At 41.5% G+C, this 5,687-nt stretch overlaps 1 long non-coding RNA gene across 1 annotated transcript; it reads right to left on the bottom strand.

Moving 5' to 3' along the window:
- Positions 1 to 3,816: 3,816 nt before the first annotated feature.
- On the bottom strand, positions 3,817 to 5,239 carry LOC121480935. Its single transcript, XR_005985150.1, has 2 exons — positions 5,071 to 5,239; positions 3,817 to 4,080 (listed from the first exon to the last, which is right to left on the bottom strand). It is a non-coding gene; the product is annotated as an uncharacterized LOC121480935 (long non-coding RNA).
- Positions 5,240 to 5,687: the final 448 nt, after the last annotated feature.

The following is a 5,687-nucleotide window of genomic DNA, read 5'->3' as shown; positions in this document are numbered from 1 at the left end:
AATCCATTCTTTATATTTAACAGGAGTTAAAATATGAATCAGATTGTGTCATTCCATTGCTCTGTCTCCTGCTTGGTCTTCAGTGTCTTCCCATTAAGTTTTCAATTTATTCAAAGTCCTTGTCCTGATCTATGTGATCCGATAAGACTCTGCTCTTACCAACCTTTCAGTGTCACTCCCTCAGACCTACCCTACTTGACTCCAACTACAGCAGCCTTCTTTCAGCTCCTCAAACACTCAACACTTAAGCTCTTTCATACCTTTGGGTTTGTACATGACATTTTTTATGCCTATTTCTTTCTTTCCCCAATAGAATATAAACTCCATGAGGGCAGGACCTCGTCTTCCTTGTTTAATATTGTGTCCCTGAGGCCTGGTGGAGTGCTTTACACAGTAGGCCCTCAACAGATATTGGAGAGATGAGTGAATAAATGAAACAAGGTGGGCTGAAGTAATCTATCTCCTTCCAATTTCATTTGAGTATCCATTTAAGCATGTATCTTCTTGGATTCATCTGGCCCTATCCCTTGCTTCACTCAGGTGTCTGTTGCAATGCTTATTCCTCAGAAATAGGAATGACCCCATCTCATGTAGTCTGCACTTGGCCCTCTCTATGTCCTTATATATTTATCACTCTTTGAAAATCTGTTATTTGTGTGTTTGTATCATGGCAGGAACTGAACTTGTCTTATTTTTTTTTTTTTGAACTTGTCTTATTAAGAGCTGTATCTATGGCAACAGGTAGTGCTGCACAGTGCTTAACACACAGGAGATGTTTGGTAACACACACACATACATATATAAATGGAGTAATGAATAGTGACTCTGCCTTGTTCTTCCTTTCTTCCCTCGGAGGACTTACAGTCCTGACCTTGAATTCTAGCTTTGTCCCCAGAACCCAGCTACCACTAACAGGACCGCCTACAGCTGAGCATGTCAAAGTAGCATCTGCTTTGCATTCTCTCCTTCTGAGCTTTATCCACCTCCTGGAACCCACCTTCTTCTGCTCTTTCCCAATTGCTACCAAATTTCCTGAACCACACAAGGTGGCTCTATACCCTTGAATATGCGTGGCTTGCCAGACTGAACCTTCTCTTTCTTTTTTTTTTTTTTTTTTTTTTTTAAATTTTTTTTATTTATTTATGATAGTCAAAGAGAGAGAGAGAGAGAGAGAGAGAGAGAGAGAGACACAGGCAGAGGGAGAAGCAGGCTCCATGCACCGGGAGCCCGATGTGGGATTCGATCCCGGGTCTCCAGGATCGCGCCCTGGGCCAAAGGCAGGCGCCAAACCGCTGCGCCACCCAGGGATCCCCTGAACCTTCTCTTTCACTGTGTCTCCCCATCTCACCTCTCTTGGAAGGTCTGGGGCCTGTTCCTGTTGCCTGCTCCAGGTGCCCCAATTTTCTGTATACAACTGGCTACACCTTCTCAGCTCCTGAGATGTGGCTAAAAGAGCCACAAAATCAAGTCCAAAAAAAACTCAAGGAAAGTTAGCAGAGTCTCGTGAAGTTTAATTGTTCACTTACAATTGTGTTATTCTTCTAAACAGTTGAATTTGAATATAGCACCATGCATTCAACTATTCCCTTACCGACAGCCAATATTCACAGTAAGTATCCTTGTGCAGATCCCTTTGGAGACATTCACAGTGATGCCATTTCTGTAAACAGAAAAAAATTCTGCACATTTTGCATTGCATGAGCACATACATGAATGCACAGCAACTGTCTGTTAATAGTAGCTACAGCTTAAGATCAGAGGTTGTGCTCAAGGGCATATCTGCCTTCTCTATTTCAATGCTATAATATGGAAAATACAAGAATGTGTTACTTACATGATTAAAGATGATTAAAAACATTAATGAAACAAATTTTAAGCAAAAAAAGTATCCTTTTTTGAAATACCTTTCTCAAGGAGAGTAGAAAGTGGTGATGTGATTAGACTTTCTGTATTCCTATTTCTGTTGCAAAAGACAAGCTGTCAGGTTGCCCAGGGAGGAGGCCATCTAGGTAGCCCACTATCCAATTTAGGAGCATGATCTTCCCACGGCACATTTTAAGACTTTTATTTATTTACTTTTTTAGAATTTATTTGCTTATTCATGAGAGACATAGAGACAGAGAGAATTTTTAGAATTTTTTTGCTTATTCATGAGAGACATAGAGAGAGACAGAGACATAGGCAGAGGGAGAAGCAGGCTCCCTGTGGGGAGCCCAATGTGGGACTCGATCCCAGGACTCTGGGGTCACACCCTGAGCCCAAGGCAGATGCTCAACCACTGAGCCACCCAGGTGCCCCTAAGACTTTTAATTTTTACTTTGAACTTTGTCTTTTGCACGAGGAGAGTAGAATCTACTAAATGGAAACCTGTCTCAGGATTTCATCACATATTTCTGAAATGTACCTGCATCCCTACAAAATCTATCTGGGACTTCCCAGAAAAGTCCTGGCCTGGATTCTGCAAATGTATCATGGTGCAGTGATTGGATTCCTCAGCTAAGTCAGTGGGGTGTCATGGGGCTGTCATCTGATATCTGGGTCATTCAGTTACATTAAAAATGTGGGATAACAATGAAATAGTACACCCTGATATTTTTATTAGGCTTTTCTTTCTCAGGTGCTTCCTGACACCTCACATATCTTTGCAACATAGCAATGTGATAATTTGGGGGCAGGTGTCACCATCCTATTTTACTGAAGCTCTTTGCTCCTGCAGTGCTGGCCTTTCAGTGTCATGGCCATGTACCCCAGGGCCTTTGCACTTGCTATATCTTTGCCTGGCAATGCTCTTTTCCTAATCCTCTGTTAGGATGATTTTCATAGTTCTAAAATCATCTTCTAGCGCAATCTTCCCTGGCTATGCAGGCACCCCTCCAGTTACTTTCTATTCCATCACATCTTATATTCTGCATAGCACATATCACTATCTGGAACCACGTGATTTATTATTTATCTGTCTTCCTCCCCCCAGTTTAGGATTTTGTCATGTTCACTGCTAAGCACCCAGCACAGCTCCAAATACCCCGTCGGCATTTAGGAATGTCTTTTGAACACACAAATAATTTATCAGCAACTAGGCTAGAACAGTGATTCTCAGGCCAGGCAGGCTCATTAGAATCATCTGTAGGGCTTTTAAGAATTTCTTTTAAAATTATTTTAAAAATTTGTTTAAAAAATACCTAGCCCAGGGACATGCTTCAGAGATATCCATTTAATCATTTAACAGGATGGCTTAGGTGTTGGTATTTTTAAAAGCTGCCCAGGTGATTCTAATATGTGTCTACAGCTGGGGATGGGGATCCTGGACTTATAGGCTCTTCAGACCTTTCTTGCTGTTATAATACCCCAGGAGGAAGACTATGGTGATAAGGACAAGAGAGGTTACAGGGAGAGTGGTGAGATGTCATTGTATTTGGGAGGGGATATAATACGTGCACCTGAGGCCAGCCAGTTGAAGATGTGCCCAAGATCACTTGCTGTATTAACAGAACTGAGACAAAGACCTTGTAAACAATAGCAGAGCTCGTCTGGGAACATGTTGCCTCTCTCCTTGTGGCTGCTCATTACATGATATTTTAAAACATCCTACAGAAATCAGTGCACATACATTGGACTCTCTCCTCTGGGAATTTAGAATTGCACTTAAGTGGAAATTCTGCTCAAAGGAAGAAGCTTCTGGATATAAGCCTCCTCTCGTTATTGTTCCTGTCCTCTTCTTTTTCCTTCTGCTTCAATTCTCTTCCTCTCTCTATTTCTTTTCCCCTATAATCTTAGCACTTTTTATTCCCACAGAACTTTCTAAAATGCTTCCTCAAATATTTGGAAGTTTTTAGGTTTTTTATTTTTGTTTTTTAGTTCCAAAACTTTGAGAGTTCTCTGCATAGTGTTGTGGGCAATCTATGGATAAGAAAAAAATTCTTCATCCAAACATTCCATCTTATCCTCATGCAAAAAGGCTACACAGTTATAGTTTGCCATAAATCCCAGATGATGCTCTTGTCTTCTCAGACCAGAAGAGTGGGGAGAAAATTGGAGTGCAAGCACTTGACCCTTCTCCAGACTGTGGAAGTTGCAAAGTTCCTGGAAAAACAATAGACATCAAGGTCTTCTGGGCATTTGGGGGAAGATGGGTCATATGAAATTTTGAGTTTTGGGAGCCTCTAAACAAATCTCCTCTTCTGTCAATTAAACAATTGATTTATGAGGAGTGAAGTTGCCACGTGGTTTGGATACACCATGCTCTGGGGATGAAAAGAGAAGGAAATGTAATTTTGTTTGGAAGACCTTTTAGACTGTTGGCCGTCTAGTGCTGAGAATGAAATCTGGGTGCGGAAAGGATGAAAGGGGGGTGGGGATGTTGCAGAGTGGAAGGATGGATTGGACAGAGCACAGAGTTTGGCCCTGAGTAAAGCATTACATCGCTTGCAGCCATGGGATGGTTTGGGGGTCTAATTTCCTAAATTTCTTTAGGGTCTCCTTTTTTTCTGATGAGGTGGTGAGGAGGCACAGGGTATGTTGGGTTCAGCCCTCTTGGAGCTGAGGAGAGCCTGTGTTTTGTGTCTGTGTATGTAGACATGTGTGAAACTTAACAGAATTGACACTTGTCTCTGTAGGGGAGTTTAGGGGAAAAGGCCAAGTGGTACATGGCATGGTTATTACAGTGACCCGCACGGCACACACTGTCCTCCCTTGATTCAGCATTTCAAATTCTCCAGTGAAAAATTAGTGGAAAATGCTCATTTGTGTCAGGCTTTCCTCATGATTTAAATGCTACATGCTTCACCCAGGACACCTGTGTTTGTTGAGCAATACTAGAGGAGGCCTTTGAGAGGTTTACAAAAGACAAGGCAGTGAAGGGATGAGTAATGAAATGGAGGATCCCCCTGGGGTTGAAGAGAGCATGTGGGAAGATGTTGTTGGGAGGAAGGGGTAGAAAAGAATGGGGTAGTAGGAAAAATTTTCATCTTTATTCATCCATTCGGTGATGTTATAGCTGTGTTCTGAGTATCTTTATGACAAGGTACTTTCCAAGCCTGGTGAGTGTATCAAAGTAAATCAGAGAGATTTTACCTTTCTCATATTTGCTCGATTTTTTCCTACTTCTCTTCATGGACACATTCCTGACTCCTGGGTGAAGGTATTGCTTTCTTCTCGATTCTTCAGTAGCCTTTTATGCAGACTTCTCCTCTGGCACTTACCACATTTGTTATTCTAATTTTCTGTGTGTACATCCGTCTGTCTCATAGGGCTCCAATCTCTGCAAACAGGGATCATGTGATAATCATCTTTGACACTCATGCATGCATATGGAATGTACCCAGTAAAGGTTGATTAAATGGATTTGAAATTAATATTTAACTTGGACAGGTAGACTGGTCTTCACATATTTATAAACATGATGCAGCTACAGATTTAATTTCTTAATCTGTTCTGGGAACTGATGAGGCAGGTTTGAAAGTGATATGTTGAGATCCATGGATTTTTCTATTTTGTTCTTCAGATAATCAACGATGTCAGAACTATCCCATGGAGGATTGGTGGGTGGGCTAAAACTAGTGGTCTTTGTTTAGACACAGTTGGTATATTTCTTTAATCAGTGTGGTCCTTTCCTAACTCTTTGTTCTCTCTTCTATTGTTCCAAAACCATACCCTCAACATGTGCCACGTCCATGAAGTGCTCATCAGCA

The sequence above is a fragment of the Vulpes lagopus genome, chromosome 23 (assembly GCF_018345385.1).
Source record: "Vulpes lagopus strain Blue_001 chromosome 23, ASM1834538v1, whole genome shotgun sequence".
Lineage (NCBI taxonomy): Eukaryota > Metazoa > Chordata > Mammalia > Carnivora > Canidae > Vulpes > Vulpes lagopus.
The sequence above is the reverse complement of the archived record's forward strand: the minus strand, read 5'-3'. Positions and strand labels throughout refer to the sequence as shown.